General features: G+C 38.2%; 1 protein-coding gene and 1 long non-coding RNA gene across 4 annotated transcripts in view; one reads left to right on the top strand and one right to left on the bottom strand.

Annotated features, from left to right (window-relative positions):
- DTNA (dystrobrevin alpha) overlaps positions 1-25,648 on the top strand; it is a 338,390-nt gene that overhangs the window by 58,136 nt on the left and 254,606 nt on the right. The window lies entirely within an intron of this gene.
- Positions 5,655-25,648, bottom strand: part of LOC141373741 (uncharacterized) — a 33,210-nt gene continuing 13,216 nt past the window's right edge. For both annotated transcript variants that reach the window (XR_012380044.1, XR_012380045.1), the window contains 2 exons: positions 8,372-8,524; positions 5,655-5,773 (listed from right to left, as the gene is read on the bottom strand). This is a non-coding gene — a long non-coding RNA (uncharacterized lncRNA). The remainder of the gene's footprint in view (positions 5,774-8,371; positions 8,525-25,648) is intronic.

Here is a 25,648-nt window from a genome sequence, read left to right as displayed (position 1 = left end):
CCTTTGGAACATAGTTGGGTGAAATTGTAGGTATCTACCTATGCATTCATGAGGAAGTGTCATGTAGTTGAGTGACTGGCCACAGTAATTACTCTAACTCCACCAGGCAGTGTTGAGGAGGATGCCTGGAGACTTGCAGTGGGTAAAACTTATTAGCAATAAGTGCCCAATGCCTAAAACAGCCTATAGGAGAGTGTCAGAAGCACTGGGTATGGACTGGGGTCTCCAGACTTGCAGATGCAGCCTCAGGAACCTGTGGTATGGTTGACTACTGTGATTCTGGCAGGTGACAGGTACAGTTCAAGGGAACCATCCTTCTCCGGCAGGATTCCCTACAAAGTAAGTGAGAGGGCATCGGTGCAGAGCCCTGCCACAGGAAGAGAACAGTTAAGACCTTGGCAAATACTAAATTTATGATAGAGCTTGTTGAGGGCTAATGGAAAGGGAACATAGTTAAGGGGACAGAGCAGCCACTCAGGACAGGGTTCTGATTGGCAGTAGAGATGATGGAAATGACATAAGAAGGCCTGCAGTCTGGCTTTCCATACTGGAAGTCTTGATGAATCTGGAGTCCACCTGGGGTGGAAGGAAAGAACCAGTGCACAGTACTGCAATGGAGGACGAGGGTAGCTATGAACCCAAATTTGTATTCCTGCTAGGATATCCATTCCATAGAATATTGTTAACTGTCTTAAATGTCTTTTTCTTATATTTTCTTTATATTTTTCTTATGTATTTCCTAATGTGTGAAAACTCAACCAGGTACTATAATATTTTTCTTATATACTTCCTAATGTGTGATAAACTCAAGCAGGTACTACAATAGTTAACAGCCAAAAAACAATGCATTAGTTGATTTTTAAGTGTAGAATATATACCCTAAAAAAATAGACCTAACAGTTTAGTTTCACAGTAGCATGTACAACATTGGCATGGCTGGGAGAGCGCCTGTATTCTCCCCTCCTTGTGTAAGCAATGTGTGTAACGAAATGTCAGATACACAGGTTGGAATCAATACCACAGCTTTCCACTATCTGGGAGACTCAATTCTTGGCCCAAATCTAGGATTTCCTGAATTACATTTAATAATATAAAGTTTAAAAAATGTTTTTGTTACAAGTGGCAATAAGTAGTGTTTAGTATAGTTTATTCAGTATCTGTTTTTTTTTTCTTTTGTATAGTAAGAAAGAGAAAATAGTCTTATTGGTTTCTCATACCAGATTGTAAACTAACGTTAATAGTTCATGGGATTAGTTTCTTCTGTGTCAACACTATCAGGCCCCAAGCGTGCATAGCTTTATTGAAGCACTATGTGCAATACATTTATTCAGAGATCATTAATTAAGAATTTACAGGTGCTCAGCTCTGTAAAACATAGGAAGAATTTTTTAAAATACAGTGTTCCTGTAAATTGGCCACAAGAGCATAGATATGCCAAAAAGCTCTAAAAAATTATTATGAATGACATATAAGCAAAACGTGGGTCTTCCCTGCCCCCCAGCAATGGGAATATATTTCTTCTCAGGTTCTCATGTTCCCTCCTTCGGGTCTCTGTCTAACCAGAGGCATAAATTTCAGTCCATCCTAAGTGAAGATTTGGGTTTATTCTGTGACCGTGTTATCAGTGATACCAGCTAATTCACATGGAGATTTGTACTATGTGTAATTTATATGGAGATCTGTCATATAAACTGAGCCCAGTTAACCTAATACTCCAACTATATTCACTCTAAACCATCCAGGGTTTATCCCATCCAGCATTCTGTCACTGATAACACCAGCTGTGTCCAAATACCTGCTATTTCAGGAAACCAGGGAACAGCCACCTTTTTTCATATGCTGAGCAAGCCCTTATTTACCCATCTCACATCCTATTAGACAAGGATCACACCTATCGAGTTTAAGATTTCAGTAAACTTGTCAGTTAACTTTGTTTTATAATTCTGAATTAATCATGCCCCCTTAATAGTTTAGGGGAAAAGCATCAAAGATTACCATTGGATTCAGAATACTGAAAGGAGCTAGGATGGTGCATGACTTCCTGCCCCACTCATTCTATACAAATATTGGTAATTTACTACAAATACATACAATTTTACAAAGATTAGATTTTTTTATAGTAATATTTTGAGAGAAATTGTTTTCCGCCTTTTGTAAATTTGATCATCAGGCCTTGTCACTCTTCAGCAAAAGAAAAAATATATATTTCAAAAACACGGAGGACCTATTTTTATCTTATAATGACAATTTTTAAATTATTACATTTCTAACCATGCCAGGAGCCTCGGTCAACTTGTCATCTTGCCTTTACTTTCCCTCTGCTCGCATCAAAAAGAGAGTTATAAGTAGCAAAAATTGATCTTGCTATGGATTTTGCTCTGAGCTGCAACCAGCCAAGGAATTAGTCTATTGTATGTGTCACTGGAGTCGTCCTGGGGGAAGTCTTACACGAGACGAGAATTACTCTGTGCGCTGAGCTATATGTATAAGGCCTGACTCAATGAAAATTGCAGGCTGCCTTGATGCAGACAAGTTTGTGAAAGACGTCATTATTATTTTTCAAACTACACTGGGTTCTTAGAAATGTACCTTTTTGTTCCTTTAAATGACTTGCTTTCACTTTTTCTTCATCAGAAAACAAAACATTCCTGCTTACGTAAATTCTGTCCTTCATTTATAGATCCAGGAGGACAAACTCAACATTTGAAAATCACTTCTAAAAAGACATGGAACTGAGCTCAAATGACAAAAGTTGGATTACATTGTTTAGAAAAAGACCATTGGATATTTTACCTTGGCTTTATGAATATGAATTTTAATATATCCCAAGTACAATATGTGTCTACATGTATCAGATGAATTTTGATCACAGCCACCAAACTGTTAACCCTGCCAGAACCTTTCTTGGATGATTTTGAGATAAATCTAAAAGAAATTAAATTACATATGATTTAACAAAAGAGTAAGTATCATATAAAAGTATCATATAAAAATAGTTGAATTTTAAGGATGGGAGAGTGAATAGTTTTGGACATTGGGGCAGCCTTTAGCCTCCCATTTTCTTAAGGCTTGAGAGATTTATCATTGAGTCACAATCCTGTGGAGACTTTGATTGTCCTCTTTTAAAGAATGACCTCCATGCCTTCCACCCTGCCTCAGATGTATTTCTCTGCTATGAATTTATCAACTGGACATTGAATTGAGAAGGGATGGCCTACTTTGCTTGCAGACTTGCCTGAGTTCATGAGCTTTGGTTATTCACACAGGTTAGAGGAATTTCCCAGACAGGGAACCAGCCAGATCTGTGAAAGGAAAAAGCATCACCATGTTACCAACTTGGGTCCTTGGGCTCTCCAAACAATAAAACATTGATTGGGGCCAAGAGGGAATTCCAGGCAAGACTTTGGGGGGGGCTTATGCTCCAGCACAGGGAGACAGCCCAAAGAAAGGGTTCTTCATGCTGGTTTTTCTGAACAAAAGCCAGGGAAAGTTTTTAAGAGGCTAAGGTGGGAAAGGAGTGACATCTAAGCCTGTAGAGGTTGGGAGAGACACAAAGTTGGGTGTACAGGGGCAATGGATAGAACATGCTTTATCGTGCATCGCATGTCTCATTAGCATGTTAAATCTCCACCATTGGGCATGATTTTTAGTTTTATAATGAGGGAGAATGTCAGCAAAATGTCAGCACTGGGGTCCACCTTGGTGCAGACTGGTTTCACCTGGTCTTGACCAGTCTTGTAGTTGAATCCCCCTTAGGTAAGCATCCTCCTTGCACATTTCTGCGAGATGTGCTACTCAGGGGGCATTGGGTTTCAGCTATAAAGGAATGCTGGGTTTCATGGTCAAGATTGAGAGGACCTGAATCTAGTCCCTGCCGTGTCTCAACCAGGCCGTCCAAAGGGGGAAGATCTGTCTCTCTTGGGCTGAATTATTTTCACTTTTTTTTTCCCAGTAGAAACAATCTAACTTCAAGAAGACTTGATGATAATTAACATTATGCAGAGCATTTTATAATTGAATCATTTCTTTCAGTGTTTAAAAATAAAGAATTAGGGCGCCTGGGTGGCTCAGATGGTTAAGCGTCTGCCTTCGGCTCAGGTCATGGTTCCGGGGTCCTAGGATCGAGTCCCGCATCGGGCTCCCTGCTCCTTGGGAGCCTACTTCTCCCTCTGCTTCTCTCTCTCTCTCTCTCTCTCTTTCTGTCTCTCATGAATAAATGAATAAGATCTTTAAAAAATAATAATAATAAAATAAAGAATTAGGGCGCCTGGGTGGCTCAGTTGGTTAAGCGACTGCCTTCAGCTCAGGTCATGATCCTGGAGTTCCGGGATTGAGTCCCGCATCAGGCTCCCTGCTCAGCGAGGAACCTGCTTCTACCTCTGGCCCTCCCCCCCTCTCATGTGCTCTCTCTCTCTCTCATTCTCACTCTCTCAAAATAAATAAATAAATCTTTAAAAAAAATAAATAAAAATAAAGAATTAAAAGATAGGTATCAAGTGATTTAAAAAGATATCAAACCATGTGCTTTGATTTCAAAGAATTTAAACAAATACTCGTTATTTGATCACGTCCATGGCACATCCCTTTCCTGACACCAAGCTCCCGACTAGACCTAAATTAATTTCTTGAACTCCCAAGCTTAGAGTCAATGCTGATCTTTGGCTCTACCTCGGGCTTCCTTGAGGGCTTTTACTGACCCCTGAGCAAAAATACCTTCAGACCTTAACAGAGGCATTCTCATGCTGTTAATAGCAGGGAGCTGCCTGAGGATTATAATTCTCCCTCTATTCTTTTGAATGACAGGCCAATTAAAACCATTTTGCCTTGAAGGAGATATTGCCAGATTGGAAACAGGAAGCAAGTTCTGGTCCACTTAGATTTTTGTATTTGAGCTCTTGATTCCTATCAAGTCTCTCCAATGATCATGAGAATGATGCTGATGATAATTCTTAACAATCTTATCACACTACCATGTTTCTTTTATCCCCTATCCCCACCTTAGTAAGTGGCACCACCTTCCTTCACATCCCTCCCACGTCAGGAACAAATATGATCTAAGAGCCCCTCCCTGTAGACTTGCATTCTGATGATTTCTTCAAACTGTTCTCTCTGCTCCCACTCCCAGGATAGTCACCAGAGCCTGGTCACTTCTTTCTTAGAAGTGCTGGTTTCTACCTGACCATCTGCCCCTCCATGATCTGTCCACACTGGACCCAGAGGGATCTCTCTAGAACATCAGGCTTACATCAGTATCTTCTCTAAATCCAACCATAGGATTCCCCATGGTTTAAAGGAGAACACGAAGCAGCTTCAGTGTAACTCAAAGCCCTTTAGGACCTGGACCTATTCCTAAGCCTTGAACTTCTCTAGCTTTGTTTGCCCTAGCCTCACAGGTGCTTGGAAATGAGCACTGTTTATGTGGCTCTGCCCCACAGGTACATCCCACTTATAATTCAGACCTGACTCAGCCACCTTTTCCTTTGCAAAATTTTTTCTGCCCCCAAAGTGAGTGAGATGCCCCTTCTTTGGGCTCTCTATTACCCAGCACACACCTCTGTCCTAGAACTTGGCACAGTATACCTTATTAATACGAGTGACTTACACATTCATTAACATTAGACACCTTTAGGCTGTCATCCAACAAGTATTCGTCAGTTTTTAATAATGTACAAGTTACTTTCTGTGGTGTCTCTCTCCATCAGATGGGGGGCCCCAAATGTGGGGTGATGGTCGTGTTTGGAAGCCGGTGGCATGGGCCCTAAAAGGATTCACCCTAGGCAGAACAAAGGAGATAGAAGTTTATTGAATGTACCGCAAGGGAGCTATGGACAGGACAACGAAGGAGAAAACTGTATTAAGGCAGTAGGTGGGGGCTATTTTTAAAGGGGGAGGAGGAGGTGGTATGGGGACATTGGGAATTCTTTTTTTTCTTTTTTTTTTTTTTTTGGTAACTGTGCCTGGTTTTAACTAGCCCATTGGTTAGTTAGGGCCTATGTTTATTTTTAGGTGGGTCACCTGATGGGCCTGTCTGTATTCAGCCAAGGGGTCATGGTGGGCCCTTCCTACATTCCACTGCTCAAGGCTATTTGCCTAAAAGTGGCCTCTACACTCTATACATAAACCTGCCATTATATTATTTCCAGATTTTCTTTTGTTTCTTTTCCTATTAGCTTTCATTATAGTTATTTCCTTGCCTTTGGCTGATTTTTCTTTACTTGCTTCTATGAACGTTATTTTAGAGCCAGATTAGATAAAATCCTTTATTATCTACAGCAACTACTGATTTATTATCAATGATAATGACTGTATTTACTTTGAAAGTTAGTTTTTTTAAAAGGGGTCTCCCAAAGGGTAATGTTGAAACTGATCTGGCGATGGGTGTATTTGGCAGATGAATCATAATTTGAAATTGAATGAATAAATTTGTCTTGATGAACTTTGGCCATTAAAAAATGATTTAGAGTAAGTATTATCTGATTTCAAATGTTGCCTTTTGCACCTTAGGTATGCTTAAAAAAAAGAAAAAACAAGCCCAAATTAGAGTCATTTTCCCCTCATGACCGCAGACTAAGGCTTAATTACAATTTTAACCTATCCAAGCAATGTGGCCTTATAAAAGTCAATCTGAAATTTCCAGATCAGCACCAGTGAGGTAATCTGCATGATAAAAATCCTGCCTTTCCCTTCCCCCGCCCCCAAAAGGAGAAGTCCTAGCCTGAAACAATCCTTTCTTTTCTTTTGCTAATAACTTCTCTGCCCCAGGCTCCTTTGTCTAAAATAAACCCTTCCATTTTGTGCAACTACTCCGAGCTGCCCTGTACTTGATAGATGGGATGCTGTCAGATTCATGAATCGCTTAATAAAGCCAATTAGAAAAAAATAAATAGATCTTCAGATATACTCAGTTAAGTTTTTTTAACAGGTATATTATTAAAGGACTGGTTCCCCATCACCCTCTCTGCCTTAAAATATAAGTGTTCTCCAGGAAGACGGGTAAACAGCCAGAAACCTTTTCACAGTATACTTTTTCCTTTTTCTACTATCCTAGAGTTCCTCCTTAGTTGACTTAGGTTTCTGTCTGAAATTAAAAAAAAGAAAAGAAAATGAACTTGCTGGGCCTGTCTGTATTCAGCCAAGGGGTCATGGTGGGCCCTTCCTACATTCGTTGCTAGCATAAACTAGAAGGTCCTCTGAATAGGTAGGATGAGGGTAAAGTTTCCCCAAAAATTCTGCAGCCAGCATTTCCCATATACTGTCCTCCAAGAGTCTTATGAGCCGAGTGTTGCTGTAGCCATTAGAAGGCCTATGGGATTGGTTGGTTGCTTTGTGTTAATGGCTTGTGGATCTAAACGCAGTGCTAACCTGGATGTTTCTAGCTCTCCCAAATAAAGTAATAACGAGATGCTGGATTATCAGAAAAGAGTCCAGATGTCAAGTTAGTATTTATATCACATCAGGGTGGAGAGCAGATGGATGAGCACATTTTTCCATGGATTTATCAAAATTATCTAAATTCTTAGGTGCCCTTTAAGTCTAAGAACTGTCATTTGGGATCTATATATGTTTTAATATTTAATCCGAATTGATTGCATTGCTAAAAGAACAAGAAAATTAGCTAGTTTTGTTCTAGTTGTGTTTGCCTAAAATGTATTAAGATATCAAGTGATTTCAAGTCTTTGAGTTCACTGCGTTGTCCTCCAGGGATCTTTAGCTTTCTTTCTTTACTTTCAAGGTGAAGTAGAACCCAATATAGCTCTGAATGTATCATTCCCAACCAAAAATAGATGCAACCCTCTAAAATAAAATGTTTCCATTTTGCCACAATATTATGTTTTATCCTCATTCTTCCTGGTCACCATATTTATTTCTATGACTTTCAGTTAACTGCACAGCTTTCTTTGCTGACTTTGCTTATATTCTGTATTGTTCAATAGAGTCCCTCCTTGGGCACTGCTTTGAGTCCCATATTAACTCAATTTTTTTTAATCCACACTGCAATGCATCTTTTATTCCCTTTGCTGTGAAATATAAGGCCATCTGTTGAGGCTGGGATGTTATTATTTTTATCATCACTGAGACTAGACTGGACTCCATTCATACTGTCCTCATGGATCTAGCCTGTCAGCCCTCAGAATGAAAGAGTTTTGTTTTAGCTCTCCTATCCTATTGCACAGTGATTGATCATTTCTCACTCAAACTCTTACAGTTGTGAGTCATTCATATGAGGGTTTTCCCCTGCCTGCCCCTCCACCCTGCCCATATGTGGGCCAAATCAAGCAGTTCTGCCTCCAAATTGTATCCCATGGGTGTTCACCTCTGCATAGTCATATCCACAGCCTTCACTCAAATGCAAGTCACCAACATCTCTTACCTGAACTAGTACAGCATCTTCTCCATTGGTCTTACTTCTAAACTAATGCGCTCTTCATACAGCAGTCCGAATACCTTCTTATTTTCCCTTTTGTTGGAGCTTTTTCTGTCTGTGCTTGTTGGCATTTCCAGGTTGGCTTCTCCAGTGCCCAATCTGGGATGTCAGAGGCAGAAAGAAAACACAAAGAATTCTCTGCTGTATTGTTTCTCAGGCTCCAAGATCCCTAGCCAGTCTGTCTTCTTCTCTCCAGCATTCTTATGTTTGTTTTGTATGTAATGGCTAGGGTTTTAAGCTAAATTTAGCAAGAGAAAGAGGGAAAAGTGTATCTACTACATTTGGTCTAGACCTAGAAAGTCCAGAATGCCATTTAGAAACATAGATCACATTGTGTCACTGTGCCAAGTTTAAGGCTTTCATTGACTTTCATTGCTCTTAGTATGCAGTGCAAAAATATGTCTGTCTACAGGACCCAAAATAATGTGGTCTTGGCCTATCTCTTCAACGTTACCTTGTGGCAGTTGGCTCTCATTCCATTCAGTTGGCCTTTTGCGTCCTTGAACGTGCAAAAGTTCTTTTCTCACTCAGAATCTTACCCCAGTTGTTCTCTTTGTCTCAGCCATTTGTCATCTGTGCTACTCTGCTTGGCTCCACCTCAGCCTTCAGTTTAAATACCTCTTTCTTTATAATGTCCTTTCCTAGCCATCCTACCTAATATTATTCTCTTATCTTCCTTATGTTTAAATTTTCTTCAGGAATTAATATAAATCACATTTTTCAGTTAGTACTTTTTATAGTCAGTGCGAACAGGTTTCCAACATGGCCGCTGACCTTTTGAAGATGCATTTAACAAACAGCTCATTTGGCGGATGTTAGTGTATTAGCATTAACCATTTTATAAGCAAACAGAAAAGAAGTCCATAAGTTATAGTTCAGTAAGGCATCATAGGCATGGTTGCTAATTTTACTTTGCTTATTTTTGATTCATTGATTAACATGACTAATATTTACTAAGTGCCTATTAGGTATCAGGCACTATTCTAGTTCCAGCTCTTATGGGGCATACATTCTAATAGAGAGAGAAAAACAATAAGTAAATATAAGAGAAATATATAATATGCCATGTGATGAGCATAAAAAGTAAAACAGTAAGGGAAGAAGAAGCAGGAACATGCAAGGAATGGGAGAAATATTTTACATAGAGCCTGGAGAGATCTTTTTGTAATAAGGTGACATTTAAGCAGGGACCTGAATGAAATTGGGAACCACGCCATACAGGGAAGAGTAAGGACAAATGTTTTGAAACTGAAATTTATGTGCCATTATTGAGGGGCAACAAGAGACAGGTATACTAGGAGCTTAGCAAGGGAGGAGGCAGCACTAGGAAATGAGGTCAGGAGAGAAGCCAGAGTAAAACCGTTGACGGAGGTCATCGACAGACTTTGACGGTGACAGACTGCATGTGCTTCTCACCCATGGCCACCATTAGTCCTGGCTAATTGGAACATGGAACATGGAAACAGTGTCACCGATAGAAACAAGTGGATGGTGAGAGTTAATTCAAAGCATTATTTGATAGCTGTAAGTTCTAGTAAGAGTAACAGATAACACGACACATGTAAAGCCTGAGTTACCCAGTTGATTCCACGAAGGCAGAGAGAATGAAGATAAAGTAAAGATAATTAGGGCAAATTATAAAAAAGTAATTAGAAATAGTTCAAAAAGGAAGTGAGCTGATTGTTTTAAAGTTATTTAAAAGTCCAAACTCACAGTTGTTTAATTGCTTTCCTATATTGCAGTGTAACTAGTGTAAGCAACTGAATCAAGTTCTGTGGATAAGTGGGAGAAAAAAAAAACAATAGGAAATTGAAGTATTCTAGAAATACCAAATGGAAATTAAATGTGCACAATTTTTTTAAATTAAAACTTAAAAACTGAAGTTAGTGCATATATACTTGTGTTTTGGAGATAGGGGATAAGAATGAAATGTCATGTCTAATACCACAAAGAGAGTAAGCTGGTGTCCCATATAGGAGATGCAAAAGGAAAGAAGGGGCCAGTTCCCCCTCTTTGGTGTCTGGATCAATTTCATTCATCCATCCAGGCTCATATAATGAAGACCTTTAAATCTGATGTTGACTATGTCTAATTGAAACAGAAAATAAAGGTTTCATCCTCACTTTTCCTTCCTGCACTTCCTCCTGAAATCAAAAGTAAGATGAGCTGCTTTCTAGAGGTCTTTATTCTATGCATGGCTATTCTGAGAGCTGAACTGCTTCCTTTTCCTCCTTTGCCATCCATTTCTTCCCTAATAACCTGGGATTAATGCTGCATCTTCTTTATCATTACAAGCTCCGAGCCCCAAAATATGTATAGAAAAACACAAATTATATAGTACTTGAAAATATTACTTCCCATTTTATAATTATGGTAATGGTGTACTAGACCATGCTCACCTTAATAAACCACAAGAGATTCCTTCATTTCACCCTGCTCTTTTTCCCTCTTAACCCTTTACAGAGATGGTTCCCTTTATTTGAATGCCGTCTTTCCCTGCCCAAATCCCACTTTGCCTGACTGACTCGATTTATCTTTCTGGACTGAGGTTTTAAGTGACTTCTTCCTGTAAACCTTCCTTACTCACCCCTTCTGGCTTAGCACATTTGTGCTATAACTATAGTATGGAATTTAACACACTGTAATGATTTTGTGTCTTCTTTAGGAGACCACAAACTCCTTGAGAGCAGGGATTACATCTTGATTTTTCTTACATCCACAGGACATCACACAATGCCAGGAACATGGAGAGGCACTCTAAATATTTGTTGAATGACTGAATGAACACATCCCCAAAACAAACATTATGCTATTTAACTAAACATAATAATGAGGAAGTTATAGTAAATTCTAAGGTCATGAGGATATTTACTATTTAGAATTCCTTTTAAATGCACTATAAGTGCATAAATGCACAAAGTGTTACCATAAGTACTTGAAATAAGCCCACATTTGTATTTTACTTAATTATTTTCATGGTCATTTAGATGAGTCTTAATAACGCTGAATATCCTGAATATATAATTCATCTTATTCTTTCATGGTAGCCCTTGAGAATCTACAGCAATTTAAAATTTGAGTAAAATTTTTGACAATATTTTTTACTAGACATTGACAGTAAACAAAAACAATTAATGTATTTGGTGTAACATGTTAAGTTCTGCATTTTCATTTTTGATATATTTGAATTGAATGCTGATTATAAGCTGCATAATAAATTTGATAGTTATAAGATATATCATTTGATATTGAAGAGTGTGGTCATACCAGAAAAGAGAAAAAAGTTATATTTTTCTTCCTCTCTTCAATATGTAGCAACAATTTTGTCAGCACATACTATAGCAAATATGACAATGACAATAACAGATTTTAGCAGCACTTTCAAAGATGAAACAGGTGTCCCTAAAAATACTGTTTTCCTAACATCCTTAAAAAGAAATTGAGATGAAATTTGAAATACTATCATTGGGATCTTTAGGAATATTACACAAGTACTCGGTGCTGAAACCACTGCCCTCTAGGGATATATTTGCATTTTTTCTAAAACACATACTGTAGTAAAAGATTATACTATTTAGTGTTTTGAAATATTGACAAAGGAACTTGCTTTTTCTTCTAAATATGGTATTTGCTGCCTTCCCAATATTATAGCTGAGTCTACCAGAGTAATGGCTTTCTTACAATGCTACTGAAATCTGCAAATGCTTTGATTTCATCACAAATTAATGATTTAACCATATGGAAAAGAATCCAATTTTAGTGTACCTCATAACTGATATAAAAATATTAAAACTTTGCCACACATTGTTATTATATTAGAGGAAAAACTTGTAAGTGGATGCTTATAGCAATATTATGACTTATAATCCTTATATTGGCAAATTTTGGGCATATTGTAATTTTTATTTAGCAATAAATTCCATTTTTACAACTACTTTTATCTACTTATACTTGTGCAGGAGAAAATTTAGAATGCTATATCAGGACAGCTACTCAATTATAGGCAACTTAAATGAAAAGTTAATTGACTGCATGTGTTTTTTCTTTCTATTCTCCAAATTATCATTATTTGTATTTTAAGGTCTTAATATCACTTCCTTTTTTTTCTCATATACTAGGGCTCTAGTAAAGTTATATGGCTATATTTATGGTGTTTTCCGTAAAACCAGTTTGACACCATTAACTATTATGCCAGAGATGTAGGACACTGATTTATTCAAAACTGTTTCTTAAAATAAAAAACTATCACAACAATAGTTTTGCTAAAACTTTTTTAAAAAGTATATGCACAAGCACACACCCACATACACACACACACCAAACACCTCTAATTGAATAAAAGTAAGTAAACCATGTCCATAATTTAATATTTATTACTTTCCACTGAAGTTGCCTTAAATCTACTAAAATTTGGAGATGCTAAGCTACATTCAAGAAATATGAAGGAAAAAAAAGCCTTCCCTGTTCTTCAAATATGGGTTATAGTTATTCAGGAATCCCAAACTAGCCAAAGGTTGGTATAATCACTCCACCTCATGCTATTCTGAAACTTCATCATCAGTCAGAAGTTAATAATAGATATATTATGCCAGCATCTTCCTCCTTGTCTTTCTTCACAATTGCATTCTATTTCTCCTCACCTTATTAATAATAATAATAGAAGGAGGGAACTGGATAATAAGGGAAAAGACTTCCTTCTTGAGAGTAATTGGGACTCTGACCTGAAGACCAGTTAGGGCGGTGAAATCTCAAAGTGTAGTCCCCATGTGTTGGCATCAGGATCACCAGGGGCTTGTTAAAAATACAAATGTCTAACTCAGAGGGTGGGGCCCAGCAAATCTGTATTTTAACAAGCCTCCAGGGTATTGTGAAGCACACCAACTTTCAAGACCACTGATTTAGAGAAGAGTTACCATGACAATCACCCATTTGAGAGTGCATGGAAAATTCTATATTATCTTTGAAGATCTTCCCCAAATTTATTGGTTAAATGCAGGAAAAATTGATATAGTGAGGTACATATTCCAAATTAAGAAACTATATTGTCAAGGGGCGTCTGGGTGGCTCAGTTGGTTGGGCGGCTGCCTTCGGCTCAGGTCATGATCCCAGGGTCCTGGGATCGGGTCCTGCATCTGGCTCCCTGCTTGGCGGGGAGCCTGCTTCTTCCTCTCCCTCTGCCTGCCTCTCTGCCTACTTGTGCTCTCTATCTCTGTGTCAAATAAATAAATAAAAAATCTTAAAAAAAAAGAAACTATATCGTCAAACAATTGTGACTACGGGGCATTTACCTCATGAGTTACAACATGAAGTATGAGACCTCCAAAGACTGAGGGGTTGCACTGGATTGAATAGTACCCCCCAAATTCCTGGGCATCTGGAAGTCAGAATATGACCTTCTTTGGAAATAGGGTCTTTGCAGATGTAATTGTTAAGATGAGGTCGTAGTGAATTAGGGTGGGCCCTTGTCCAGTTCCTGGTATCGCAATACTGAAAGCATGTCAAGACATACCACGGAAGAGGTTGTGTGAAGATGAGGGCAGCCTGGAGTTTTGCTGCCTTAAACCAGGGAATACCAAGGATTGGTGGCAGACACCTTTGCTGGGAAAGAGAACATGGATCGAGCCTCCAGTAGGAGCCACCCCTGCTGACCTTGACTGAGAATTTTAGGCCTCCTGAGCTATGCTAGAATAAATGTCTGTCATTTCAAGCCAACCAGCTTTTGCTCAATTGTCATGGCAGCCGTGGAAAACTAATGCAGGGGACTTACACTTTATGGGCTTAAGTTTTATGCATGTTTTTTGACTTACTCTTGGTCCATAAATAGCTTCTTATGAATAGGCTCTGTAAAGAAGGCTGCCCTGCCCCTCCCCCCTCCTCCTCTGCCCATCCCCCCATCCTTTCAAAGGCTCTTTGAAGAGTCTATCTTTAGTTGTGAAAGTCATGTTCTTATTTATCGCTGAAGAAAAAAAAAACCTCTCCTAGAAGAATATTAAATGTAAAACCCTTTTATTTGTGTATTTTTCGTTAGAAATTATGCCTATTATCTCCCATCCGTCTTTCAGTAAAATTTTCAATTGACGTGGATTATGCTCTTTAAGCTGCTTTACACTCAGTTGTTCAAATACATACCAAACCTTTTAATTGGACCATTTTATATGCAAATAACTAATACTATTAAGTGTATCTGTGTCTCCTTCTGTTGCTGTTTAGTTGTGTCATAAATGCAGTGACCCTCCACAAACAGGGTTAATCAGAATAGTGTGCGAGTGCAGTGGGTGTGCCTGTGATGGCTGCCAGCTGTAGATCTGAGATACAGAAAGAATAGACATTTACCAAGCAGAGCTCTTTGTGTCTTAAAAACAAAACACACATAATTATGAATGATATATTTAGGGAAGTCTGCTTTAAGGAAATGGATTTGCATTCACTGTACCTTATGTGAATATGCTGTGTTTTTTTCCTCAAATGACTTAGCAAAGCATCTAGATTTTAATATACAAATATATATATTAAAGAGTCAGAAAAATTGTAAGGAATATTTAACAATAAGACAACTTCGATAAAGTAATTTAAATGACCTAAAAAATCCATCTTTTGAAAATACTTGTGAAATGTAATATTTTTAAAAGCACAAAATGCGTAAGTACATGATTTTTCCTGGGCTTTCTTCCACGGTTTGTTTCTACAGCTCTCATTTCTGAGCCTGTTAATTTTTAAGTTTCCCCTAAAACTTTTAATATCCTCAGTCAATTTATCAACATGGCTTTCTAGTATTCTCTGTTATACTTTTGACCTAACATAGAAATCTCAGAGATATTTGTGACATGGTTCCCTCCTCACAATAAGATCAGTTCCACATTTTAACATAACAGTAGTACTGCAATTTGAATTCCATGATAAGGAGGCTGGAGTTTAGTTTTAAAAATCAGCATAGGTGATAAATATTTTTGTGTAAAGGAATAGTTTATGAAATGTTATGCTGAATCCAAAAGTATTCAGCAAGACTATTTAGAGAAGGAGAAGCTCAATCTTTATTACATGTAGATTGATGCTATTTCTATGCTAACCAAACAGAAAATCCTTTGCTTCATTCTTGCAACATATCTACTGTGTACAAAGTATTAGGTGTTAGCTATAGAGAAGGAATTCAGCCCTACTTTTAAGGAGTAGTATTCTAACAGGGAAGAGGGACAGTAACCAGATAATTATAAGTCAGGGTACTGTATCCATTTCCTAGGGCTACTGTTACAAATTACCATAAACTTAGTGGCTCGAAACAAGAGAAATGTATTCTCTCCTAGAAGGCTAGAAGTCTAAAATCAAATCCCTGCAGGGCCACCTCCCTCTAAAGGCTCTAGGGGTGGATCCTTCCATGCCTCTTCCAGCTCTGGTGCCTCCAGGCATTCCTTGGCTTGTGGCTGCATCACTCCCATCTGCTTCCATATTCATTATGTGTCTGTTTTCTCCTCTCTCGTCTCTTAGAAGGACATATGTCATTGGATTTCAGACCTTAATCCAGGATGATCTCATCTCAAAATCTTTAACTTAATTACATCTGCAAAGACCCTTTTCCCAAATAACATTACATTAACAGTTTCTGAGTAGACATCTTTGGAAGGCCACCATTCAACTCACTACAATACCCAGAGGAAGTGACTCCATTGTAGAACAGATTTGAAGAGAGAGGGAAGATACACGTAGGTTCTCTTTTGGGCATGGATGGTGTGTCTTTTACCCTTTTAGCACAATGCCTGGCATGTAGCAAGACTGTGAAATTATTAATGAAATACATTCAGGGTAGTATTCAGTAGGCAAGTAGACATACAAGTCTAGAGATCAGGAGAAAGATCTGGGTTAGACAGAGGAATGGATAAGAGTACCAAAAGATGCGTGTGAGAACAGAGAAAAATAAAGCAAGGACCAAGAGATAGAGAGCCCATGACTGAGGAACTGGTTTTGGAAAAGACTGAGAAGGAATTGCTGGAAAAACAGGAGGGGAAACCAGGAGAGAGGGATGGCATAGGAGACAACAAAGGAAAGAATCTTTAAAAAGAAGAAGAAGAAAAAAAAAAGGTGTCAGGTGACATTAAGCTGATTAAGTAGTGTAAAGCCTGGATTTGGGAACTTTGATTTAAGCAATTTTGGAAGTTGGGATGACAGTTTTCAGTGGATTAAAAATGGCAGAAACTTTGACATTTTTTAAAATGTCCTAAAGGACAATAAAACTAAACCAATCCATAGGCTTCCCTCCATAACGCCCTCTATACATGTTTTAGAAAAAGGGCTGTGAAAAAATTCTATGCACAGATACATGCCCATGACCTCTCTCCTTTGATCCCAGAGACAGACCGTGCAAGTTGTTATGGATCCATTAGAGCCGCTGTGCTGGTGTCTTCCATTTGTTAACCTCTCTGCTCATTGCTGGACATCTTATCACATTCACAGTGGGAGAATGCAGTTTCCAAACTGTGATTCTGACTCTGATCTTACATGTAAAAGAATGTTCTTCAGGCATCCCACTGAATCCACTATAAAACATCAGTCGGGCATACATAACACGGACTCAGAGACCCTCCTGATGAGTAGTGAGAAATATATTCACAATAGAAGGACCCTGCAGTTTTATATGCTAGAGATTTAAAACCACATTATACTTTGATGCCATCATCAGCTTTTTCCTTTACAATGACATCCGCTGTTAAATGAATTTAGTTTTTCTAAGTTAGTAACTGAAATACCCTGATGGCTGTAATCCTTTCTGTTGGAAGGACACTGAGCAAACTCTTCCATGGCATATGGTCAGCATTCCACAAATTTGGCCTTTTCAATTCCATTGAAAATTAAAATTATTCCATTGAAATTAAGGAAAGGTTGAACATTGTGGTTTCTCTGTGTAACTTAGTATCCCACACACGTTCTTTTTTTAAAAAAGATTTTTATTTATTTATTTGAGAGAGTGGGTGCACATGAGTGGGGGAGGGGCAGAGGGAGAAGGAGAAGCAGGCTCCCCACTGAGCAGGGAGCCGGACATGGGTCTCGATCCCAGGACCCTGAGATTATGACCTCACCTGAAGGCAGAAGCTTAACCCACTGAGCCACCAGCTGCCCCGCCCCCACACCATTCTTGAAGTAATAACAATAGAAACTATATTCTAGTTCATTTGTGTCAACTAATTAAAAACAATTTTTTTAAGGAGAGTAAGTTTGGACATTTTGGATGTTCTTTTAAATGGTAACTGTCATTTTGAATCATTTTCTCTACTTTATGAACAGATTATGGCAGGTATGTTCACTTCAAAAACTCAAAATGGACTTGCCATTACTTAGCTTGGCAAACAGAGTCTTAAAGTCAGGGAAAACAAAAGAACTTATTTAAAATGAACTCTGTTGACAAATTTTTGGGTAGAATATGTAAGAATTTGGATGTGATCCTTATGGGAATTATTTAAAATTTTGTTTTATAAAGATTTCATGTTAGACTTTATAAAACAGAATTAGAAAGTATATAGGTCAATAAGAAATTATTAAGTTGGAACATGTACAAAATCTACTTATGCTATTTTATTATGCCATTCTATAATAACTGATATACACTAAAACCTATAAATTTGGGATTTTTATCAACAGGTCAATAGTGAAAAATAGCCTTTATCTTAACCTTTATTATTCTGTCTGCTATGTCAATATAAAATTCAATTAAGACATGATTTTAAGGATTCTTCAGCAGAGCATAGAAAAATCCAGCAGTATATTTTCTACTCTTTTAGAATTTATATTCACAAACTACATACATGTGTCTAATTAGAATTTAATAAGCTTTTCACCCAAGAGAGAATTCTGATCTCTGTAAAGCTTTTATCCTTGCCCTACTTATAATGTCACTATCAAGTTCTTTATTCTTCAGGTTTATTTTTTTTAAAAGATACAATTATATGTTATTTTCCTGCATGTTATAATTATGCAGTTTTCTTTACATGAATGTTGCTTTCTGGAGAAAATGCTCTTTGAAATGTTAGGAAAGTAAAAACTATTGTTTCTATAGAAATAAGAATATTTTATATGAGCAATAGATTGCAAAGTGAGGCACCTTCAACATGAATTTGTCTTTGTTGTTCACACAAAACGAAGGGTAATTTTACCAAAATAAGGCCAAGAAAAATGAAATATGGGATTTCATAGTTTATCAGAAGTCAAACATTTTTGCTGCCGATAATTCAGCACAGTGTAGCCTCAAGCCATATTCTACACTGTTGGGGGGGGGTGTGTGTATGTGTGTGTGTGCGTGCGTGCGTGTGCGCGTGTGTGTGTGCGTGCGTGCGTGTGCGCGCACTCACACAGTGCTATGATTTGTCAAGGCAATCTGTCATTACAAATGTGAGAGAGACAGAGAATTCCTCTGGCATTTGGTTGTAAATGATGTTATTTTATAAAGAAAAGGACACTCAGGGTCTTAGGTTAAGTAACCCTTTAGTGCTTCTGTTTAGGGCTCCTCTCATTCCCCCCAAATTTCCCACATGCCACTCATCTTCCCTTCGCCTCCAAATTTCCTTTCCTCCTTCTCTTTTGTCCTTTCATTTTCCCTACTTCTTTCTGTAATTTTAAATTTCTCCATGCATAATCATAAAGGCTTCCATTTACTATTTTCACAGTTTCCCAAAGTTTATTCTCGAAACAATCACCATTTATCAAGTGCTAATTCATTACTCAAAGATGTTCATAACTGTCAATCAAGCCTCCTGACTGGCTGAAGAAAACTCATGTCACTCTTCTGAGTCTACGTCCTCTCCAGTACAGAACTTTGATCCTTCACATTAATTCCAGCCATAAAAAGCCACGTACAATGCACCACTTTCCCTTGGAAGAGCCCAACAGCATCTGACCTCATTGAATCTAGCCCACTGGGAGATTATGTCACGTTCATGAATGTACACACAAGCAGTCATACATCTAGACGTGTGTTAGTTTGTGAAGACATGAGCACAACTCAAGGGAAAGCAGAGAAGAAGCTGCACCTGTGAGAGAGGAGATGATTATTGCACTATACTCCCAAAGAAATGCTGGAGAATGATCTGCAGCAAAAGTGAAAGATTGGTCGTAGGAAAGAAAGGGAGTACTTGTCCTTGGAAACAGGAAAGGAGTGACCCAATAAAGAAAAGGGGAACTTTTCAGGTAAAAGTGACCCAATAAAGGTTCCCCTTTTCTTTAAAAGGGGAACCTTTCGAGTTAGAAGAAATCATGTTGGATGGCATCTATTTGAAGTCAAGGATGGGACTTCAGTTTTGAGAAGAATAGGAAAAGATACATCTGATTCAAATGCATACCTTATTTGTCAGGGTTTTCCAGAGAAACTAAACCAATATAGGATGTGTATACATACATAGATTTTTTTTTAAGGAATCAACTCACAGGATTATGGAGACTGGCAAGTGCAAAATTTGCTGGGTGGGCTAGCAGGCTCGAGACTCAGGAAGAATGGATATTGCAGTTCAAGTCCAAAGGTTGTCTCCTGTTCATAGAAGGTCCGTCTTTATTCTATGAAGGCCTTCAGCTGATGAGAGGAGCCTCACCCACATTCTCAAGGACAATCTGCTTTATTCAGAGTCTGCCAATTTAAATGTAAATCTTGTTCACAAAAAAAAAATCTTCATAGAAATATCTAAAATAATATTTGGCCAAAGATCTGGGCACTGTGGCCCAGTCAAGTTGACATATAAAATTCACCATCACACATATGTTCCCTCCACTGCCTAACTCCATGTTCTTTAAGAATCAGTTCTCCCATCTTCTCAGAAAGCCTTCTTGTATGTTCATCCTCAGGTGGGAGTTTACATCCCCGAACTAAAGTCTCAGACCATACTTTTTTAATGCCTCCCACTGGAATCTAGTTCCTGAGCATGGGGATTTTTTTCCACTTCTGTATCTTCAGCATCTCAGATGTCACCAGCTATATCTTAAGCACTGAATAAAAGGTTGACAAATATCTTTCAGTTTTACTACACTGTGAACTCACTGAAAACAGGGACAGTCTTAAAATACATTTTATACCCAATACATAGCACAATTTAAGGGCTCAACAAATGCTCATTGAAGGAATCAATGGATAAGTCACTTACCAAATGTTTACTGTATTTTTCCTTGTCTCTGATTACTTGGATTTTATTCCAATATTGAGAAGAATTTTTCTGGAGAATTCTGAAGAATTTACACAGAGTTGCATTGCATTGCATTGCATTATACTAGCAGCTAGGATTACAGGTCAGAAACTGCTGGTGTAGGAATCAGACATCAACAATTTTTAAAGTCCTGTAGGTGATCCCAGTGTTTGGGAATCCCTGTACTAGATACAGTTAAACGAGGGAAGATGCTCAGGAAGGTTAAGAATAGACGGAGCCTCTGTGGAAGGCAAGGCCATATGGGGACACCAGGAAAGAGGCTTTGGCAGGCTCCGGAGGAAGAGTGAAGGACACCCACAGAGAAGAGAGGAGTACTGAAGAGAAAGTTATGGGGTGTTTCATAAACACTCTGAATATTTACCATGTACCAGGCACCACGCTAAGTGCTTTCCATGGATTGCCCCTTGCCTTTATAACAGCGCTGCAAAGTATACTATGTTATGTTCTTTTTCCAGATGAGGAAATTGAGATTTATATAATTTAATTAAGTTCCCTGATACCTCCCATCAAGTGAACAGAACAGCAACATTTCAAGCCCATGATTATCTAACTGCAACGTTTATGTTCTCTCCACCACACCAGGGGTCCTCAACCCTAACTGCACAGTAGAAGCACCCAAATTTATGCCCCACTTAAGATCTGTTATAGGAGGATCCCTGGGTAAGAGGCCAAGCACCTATATTTTCTTTTAAATCCACTATGTTTCTAAAGTACTGCCACATAGAAAACCACTACCACCAACACCATAGATTCTCCTTTGTTTTGCCAACCTTCACACTGTGGGCTCAAAGGTGCTTTCATCCAGAAACAGAGACTTGACTCAATCAGTTTATAAATGGCCTGCCCCCAATTCAGATAAGGGAGGCTGAATGGTTACACATTTACCAGGTAATTCGAGATGCTCTTAATAGGTGTCCACTTTGATGTTAACAAGAGTTTTATCCCGTTGTTACTTTGAGTTAATAAAAGAATTACACCATGCTGAGTCTCTGACTTTCCACAAAGGGTCTGCTCAGTGCCACTCTGCCTTTGTGTGTTTTATAACACAACTGATGCTTTATACATCCTACCTCATTCCAAAAATAGTTAGGTAATGCTGGGTGTCACACACACACACACACACACACACACACACACACACACACACCACAAATGAATCAGGCCATGGTAAATGTCATGAAGCAATTGTTAAATTTCATATCAGATTTTCTTCTATTAATTTTGGGAATACCCATCTCATTTTTCTTTGTATTATAAAAGCTTACAGCTAATGTCCATGATCACTAACTTCATGTGAAATAAAACGCATTTGTGCAAGCTCCTGAAATCATATCCAAAATTCAGTCAGATATGTATGCAGAACACTAACCTGATAAATTTATTATCAATCCCAATAAGAAAGATTAGGGAGCAAAAAATATTTTTGATAATATAGAGCAGATATTTATTATAATATCAATTTTTGGTAATATAGTGCAGAAGTTCTCTACCCTGGCTTCACATTAGAATCTAGGGGGAATTTTTAAGCAAAAAGAGGCTCAGAACCCACCCTCAGAGATTGACTAGACTGATAGGATTGGTCCACTTTGGTCTGGATCTTGTTATTATGAAAGCTCTCTAGGTGATTCAAATCTGCTGTTTTTCTTACCATCCCCAGACCTTCCACTGTTGTAAAAGATGGGCATAAATGAGAATATTCTGATTCACATAATTACTCTCAATGATGGTGATGATGATGATGATGATAGGAACTCTAATTGAATTTGCTATGTGCTAAGCAACTTTTCCAAGTGTTTTATACATAGTAACTCATTCAGTACACACAGTAGCTATTTTATGAGAGAAATATTATTATCATCTTTTTGCAGGTGAAAACCAGGTGTAGAGAGATTAAGTAACTCAGTGTGGGACTTGGCAAAGGTAGAATATGAATTCAGAGTCTGCTCTAGCACCCCATACTCTTACAGCCTCAAGTGAGATTATGAAATAACTTAGATTATGTCACCCTATCTCTCCCTCTCATCAGGTTCTCTTTCCTCCTTTTTGATTTTTTCCAGGGTCTAACCTGGTGCAGAGTCACCCATTATTAGGTGATAAGGAAAAGAAGATTTCTCCCCACTGATCTAACTCCCCACTAATCTAAGTCCCCACACCCATAGTATTTGCTTTGCAATAGAACAGCACCAAGTCTTCAAGATCCAAGGAATTACTGCTAGGTGTTTAATCTGTTTTGAAAAAGGAAACCTCTTTATTTCTCAAGACAAGGGAAACATTTAGAGCTTTAGAATCAGGCAGATAATATGATCAGATGTATGTACCTTTATTTATTAATCCTAATAACCTGAGTAATTTAATCTGATACTCAGTTTCTTCATCTGTTAAATGGAACTAATAATGCCTAAATGATAGCATGTCAAGGATTAGATAGAATATCATACATAAAGTCCTCTGCCATAGTAGGCACTCTAGCACACATGGGTTGCCTTCCTTTTGACCCTGTTCTCATTCCACATATACAGTTAGCTTTGCACATAGCAGCTTTTGCTCAGCTTCTACATTTCTGCTTTCCTTTACTCCTTTAACCTCTGTGTTGAGAAGGCTGTATGGGGCAGCCAAAGCTATGCATGAAAGAGGTCTGCCAGGTAAAGTAGTAGCTACCTATAGAAGTTTAGGGCTCTGATTAAATATATCAGGAACAGAAATGTCTCGTAAAACCTTATAACTGCCACTCCTCCACTCCCAATCCACCTAAACGCCCAAATTTCCCACCTTCAAATATCACTGAGGAACTGTGAGAAGAGACTACATTTGTCTAAAGAAGGTATAGGTCACCTTATTCTGTTTACACATGACTGCCTGTTAGCACTCACATGTGCCATCCCACGAATGTGCATGATGAGAGCAGGCAAAGGACGAAGAAGGCAGATTCATTTTTTTAAACAAATAAAATCTTACTTGAGCACACTTCCACTATAGTCTTAAACTATAGAAAAGAAAGTTTTTGGCAAACTGAAAAAGGCTTTAAAGTTTCAAGTGTACCCAGTTGCTCTACTGTTCAGGAAAAAATGCTTGTTTTTCTTCATGTTATGGTGGTCTGGTTAATCAAGTCATACTTCTACTACTTAAAGAGTACAATAAAATGGAAGTCATTCTTGTCCGTAATTATCTGACTCTTCAAGGGGCGTGGCTGGTACTTCTATGTGCCATGGAGTTTTTCTCCTCTCTCTCAACTCTTTCCTCCCTGTATAGTTAACTTCCTATGAGGTTTATTTCGTTTTCTTGATACAGTTCCATTGTTGGTTTCTTGTCAAGCATTTACCCTCATTTTCAATCTTTACATTTTCTGATTCTAAAGATGCTTTGAAGAGTATTAACATAAAATGCAAGCTTTTATCTTCCCTAGCTAAATGCTACATATATGATTAATTTTTTCAAAAGTTCTAAGGAAGCATTTGCTTCCTTAAAGGAAGGGCATACTTGTGTCTTCAAAGCTTCCCATCTAAGTGGCCTCTAAGATCTGACCCTTTTATTATATCCAGCTCCTAGGGGCCACCATCTATGTCATCTCCAAGGGTAGCAAACAAATATATCATCATCAACAAGCATTCAGACTCTGAATCTGACAATCCTTCTTATGTAGAGATTTTTCCAAACATACCTTTGCATTTCCACCTTTTTCCCCCTCCTGTCCATTGAGTTCACTCATTCTTTCCATTCCTTACTTTCATATGAAAGTAGTTTTAAACTTTCCTAAAGATTGGAAATTTTATCAAAACTTTCTTCAACAATATCTACAGTTATGTTTTACTCTTCTGACATAAAATTTAAGATTATTATGGTTTAAGTCACTTGGGATTAGATGGATTCCAATGTATCCTTCAATGACTGTACTGTATTCTTCTTGTAATATCAACCATCACCTCATCTGGTTCTGGATAGATTTCTTCCCTTCACTTTTTTTCTATAAGTCTATTTTAATCTCAAAAAGTGAGACCTGTTCCATTTTAAAATATCTACCTTCATACGCAGCATTTCATGTAGCTTCATATCAAACCTGGCCTCCAACAGAGAGGTGTCCAGTGCCTCATACTCATTCTTAAAATGCCAGATTCTGTCATAAATTTTAACTTTTTCTTTCATCTAGGACAGATAATATTCCATTCAGCTCTTTAGCTCTATGCTTATAAAGCAAGATTTTAGCTATAGAAAATTCAGTGATAGCTGCCCATGCCACTATCTCCCGGGAAAATCTCAGAGTCCTGAACCTGGACTCACACCTGCAGGTGTAGCATTCACAGCATTGCACATGCCCTCCAGGATAAGCCTGTGGTGGTAAAGCTGTGTGCCTGTTAGGGTGGCCTCTGTGGCACATTCAGAAGTTGCTAGAGCCCTATTGGTCACAACAGACTGCAGGGAAGCCACACTCCACTCAGAACCAAGTCAGCAACTGACAGTCAAGATCAACCAGTAGGGAGGGAGTCAAGAATGTGGACACGTTTCCTCTCATTTTTGTCTCATCATGGAACACAAATAAAGTACTGATATTTATATGACCACCAGGGAAGATGAGTGAGGATGTTTATGGACTCACGCCATCTGAAAACCATAAGTAAACAGTCCATGATTTGTCATACCTGTGAACCTTCCAAGATTGCTGGCTGTCAGGAAACTCCCCTGTCCATGTTTTGTGCTAAGACTTCTCTGTATCAGGCTTCCGGGTTACAGTCCCAGAGATGCATTCTGCCCTGATAAGTCTCCCCCAAATACAGCCTACTTCAGTTTATTGTTGGTAAGTAAAAGTATGTGTGCATGTTGGGATAAAGAACCTTCAAAGGGTTTTTGCTTGCCTTTAAATAATGATTGTAGATTTGTCTTTTCTCCCTTTAATTCTGTCAATTTTTCCTCCATGTATTTTAAAGCTGTTTTTCGTTGTATGTCATCTTGATGAGTTGTTCCTTTTATTACTATGAAATGCCCCTCCTGATACCTAATATATCTTGTCTTATAGTCTGATGGGTTCAATGTGTTTTCATATAGACACACCCACATT

This window comes from Callorhinus ursinus, unplaced genomic scaffold (genome assembly GCF_003265705.2).
Source record: "Callorhinus ursinus isolate GAN/ISIS: 27379988/994484 unplaced genomic scaffold, GSC_fseal_2.0 scaffold11, whole genome shotgun sequence".
In the NCBI taxonomy this organism is placed as follows: domain Eukaryota; kingdom Metazoa; phylum Chordata; class Mammalia; order Carnivora; family Otariidae; genus Callorhinus; species Callorhinus ursinus.
Note: the sequence above shows the minus strand (reverse complement) of the source record. Positions and strands in the feature narration are given on the sequence as shown.